Here is a 3,556-nt window from a genome sequence, read left to right as displayed (position 1 = left end):
TGACCAGCTTGAAAACTGTTTTCAGCAAGAAGAAGAACAAGAAACTAGGAGAGACCAGCAGTAGAAAGAGCGAAGAAAGTAAGCTAGAAGATATTGAAGATAACCCAAAAGAAGTTGAATTCGAATACGACTACGAAACCGAATACGAAGAGGAAAGCGATCAAGAAGGAGACTTGGAAAACACCATGGCCAACATTGATGAAGTCCCCATGGGCGAATGGAAGAAGAGGATATGAGAAGATACAGGCCCAGGACTTGTGCAACCCGCAATTCCCGCAACTGCCACTTTTGAGCTTAAGGGTCACATACTTGCTCAACTCAAAGAGATCCCCTTCTACGGAAAAGACCATGAAGATGCTTACAAACACTTGGATGAAGTTAATGATGTAGTTGATTATTTTAATGTTCCCAATGTGCCTCGCGAGACTCAGCTACTTCGCATGCTTCTGGTTACATTGAAGGGTGCTGCAAAGGATTGGCTCAAGTCACTTCCCCCGGATCCATCACTACATGGGCCAAGATGAAAGAAGAGTTTATTGATCAATTTTGCCCACCTTCCAAAATATCTAAGTTAAAGAAAGCCATAGCCAACTTTGAACAACAAGCTGGAGAATCACTTTATGAGGCTTGGGAGAGGTACAAAAGTCTACTAAGGAATTCCCACATCATGATCTCAATAGTCAACAAGAAGTCTCCATTTTCTATGATTGAGTGAATGTTACAACAAGGCAATTACTTGACACGCAAGGCCCACTGACAAAGAAATCACCCTCGGTGATAAAGCAACTAATTGAGGAATTCTCTAAGTATTCTAGGGAATACCACAACCCAATGAATGATGTGATGAGGGGAGCAGCTTATGCAGCTTCAAAAGATTTGTCAACAGTTGTGGCTATGTTGAAAACCATGGATAGGAGGATGGATAAAATGGATCAAACAATACATTTTATTCGGGTAGGTTGTGAGAATTGTAATGGACCTCATCTTACTAGAGATTGAGACTTGGACGAGAATGGGAACAAGAAGGCGCAAGTATGCTACTCTAGTGGTGACAAATATGATGATGATTAGCGAAAACCCTAGAAGGAATGGCTTCCTTATGATGAGTACAAGAAGGCTAAGGATGAAAAATATAAACAAAAAGAAAGAGTTTTTTACCAAAAGGAGGAGCCGGTGCAAGAAAGAAAACGAGGTTTGGAGGATACGCTTACTAAATTTGTAGCTGCTATAGAAAAGAGACACAATGACCATGATGTTGCAATACAAGAGACAAGAACAATACTTAGAAATCAACAAGCATCTATCCACAACATTGAGACACAGCTGGGGAACTTGCCCAATAAATTAATCAAAGATCACCGGAAGAACTTCCTAGTAAAACCGAAAACAACCCACGAGGTGCGCATATAAATATTGTGACAACCTGAAGTAGGAAGATCATTACGCTCGTGGATCCCATTTAGAACGAAGACCCCAAGAAGTTACAAAAGGAGGATGCAGAAAACCCGAGCCAAAAGCAAAACCAGATGAGCCCAGACCCTACTCGCCGAGTTCCCGATATGGACTCGGCGAGTCCGCCACCTGATCAGAAAACTCAACCTCCTACAAAGCCATATTAGCCTCCATTGACATATCCAGCCAGATCTAAGAAAGAAAAGAATGAAGAAGACTACCAGAAGTTTCTAGAACACATAAAGTCTCTTCAAATCAACATACCTTTCATAGAAGTCGTTGCCTAAATGCCAAAATACGCCAAATTTCTCAAGGAGCTTCTAACTAATAGAAGAAAGATGGAAGAAGTGAGGGAAGTGGTTCTCAATGAGAATTGCTCGGCAGCCATGTTGAACAAGCTACCGAAGAAGAAGGGTGACCCGGGAAGCTTAACATTACCTTGTCAATTTGGGAATTTTGCCACCATTCATGCTTTGGCTAATTCAGGAGCAAGTGTAAACCTCATGCCATATTCATTTTTCAAGAAACTAGATCTCCCAGAACCGAGGCTAATTTGAATGGCAATCCACTTAGCAAATAAAACTATTACATTCCCACGAGGAATCTGTGAAGATCTTTTGGTAAAGGTGGATAAGTTCGTGTTCCCCGTTGATTTTATAATTTTGGACATGGAAGCGGATCCTCAAGTCCCGATCATCCTTGGAAGACCTTTCCTTAACACCGCAAGCGCTACAGTTGACATGAGAGATTCAAAACTTACTCTACGAGTCGGAGATGAATCAGTCACTTTTGGGGTTAATCAAGCCATGAAGCATGCAAGGAACAGTGATGACACGACATTTTCAATTGATATGTTGGATGAAATAATGGAGGAATGGAACAATGAAGAACCAAAAAAGTCCACCATCACCTTTGATGAAGAACGTGATGCTGAAAGAGACCTACCGGAAATAGAGAGATTGCAGGAGGAAGCTTATTATAATGAACTAATAAAAACCAGTGAGCAGCCTACTCGCTGAGTAGACCCGTTCTACTCACCGAGTCCATATGAAGAAATTAGAGATATCATGTATTCTGTCCAGGACTCAATGAGTCCCTTCACTAGACTTGACATGTTCACCATGCAAAACAAAAAAATTGAGCTGAAATCGCTACCAGATCACTTGGAGTACGCATTCCTTGATGATGGTCAACAAAAACCTGATATAATAGCTTCTGACCTCTCCCAATCTGACAAAGAAGAATTAGTCCATGTCCTAAAGAATAAAAAGAGTGCTATTGCATGGAGTATCACCGATATCATGGGAATAAGCCCTGCTTATTGCTCTCACAAGATCAACCTGGAAGAAGAAGCAAAGCCGGTAGTGCAGCACCAAAGAAGATTGAAGCCGAACCTGCAAGAGGTGGTCAAGAAGGAAGTAGTCAAGCTCTTAGATGCGGGAATCATTTATTCTATTTCCGACCGTCCATGGGTTAGTCCTGTTCAAGTGGTGCCCAAGAAAGACGGTCATAAGAAACGAGAAGAATGAGCTTATTCCGACCCGAACGGTAACCGGTTGGCGAGTGTGCATCGATTATCGAAAACTAAATGATGCCACTCACAAAGACCATTTTCCTTTACCTTTTATTGATCAAATGCTTGAAAGATTTTCCGGACATAGCTACTATTGTTTCTTAGACGTATTTTCGGGTTACTTCCAAATACCCATAGACCCAATTGACCAAGAAAAGACTACTTTCACTTGCCCGAGTGGGACTTTTGCCTATTGTCGCATGCCCTTTGGGTTATGCAATACACCTGCGACATTTCAAAGGTGCATGACGGCCATATTCCATGACATGGTGGAAAAATTCATGGAAGTATTTATGGACGATTTTTCTGTTTTTGGATCTTCCTTCCATGATTGTCTTGCTAACCTTGATTTAATGCTTGCAGGATGTGAAAAAACCGATTTAGTCCTCAATTGGGAAAAATGTCACTTTATGGTTAAAGAGGGTATAGTCTTGGGCCATAAGGTATCCAAAGCGGGGATTGAGGTGGATCGGGCAAAAATAGATACAATTGCTAAATTACCTCCACCAACTAATATAAACGGCATCAGGA

At 41.5% G+C, this 3,556-nt stretch overlaps 1 non-coding gene across 1 annotated transcript; it reads right to left on the bottom strand.

Moving 5' to 3' along the window:
* Positions 1–568: 568 nt before the first annotated feature.
* LOC145037983 (small nucleolar RNA R71) lies at positions 569–674 on the bottom strand. Its single transcript, XR_013679089.1, has one exon. It is a non-coding gene; the product is annotated as a small nucleolar RNA R71 (small nucleolar RNA).
* Between the last annotated feature and the right edge of the window lie 2,882 nt (positions 675–3,556).

The sequence above is a fragment of the Lactuca saligna genome, chromosome 3 (genome assembly GCF_052625555.1).
Source record: "Lactuca saligna cultivar CGN05327 chromosome 3, ASM5262555v1, whole genome shotgun sequence".
NCBI classification, from domain to species: domain Eukaryota; kingdom Viridiplantae; phylum Streptophyta; class Magnoliopsida; order Asterales; family Asteraceae; genus Lactuca; species Lactuca saligna.
Note: the sequence above shows the minus strand (reverse complement) of the source record. Positions and strands in the feature narration are given on the sequence as shown.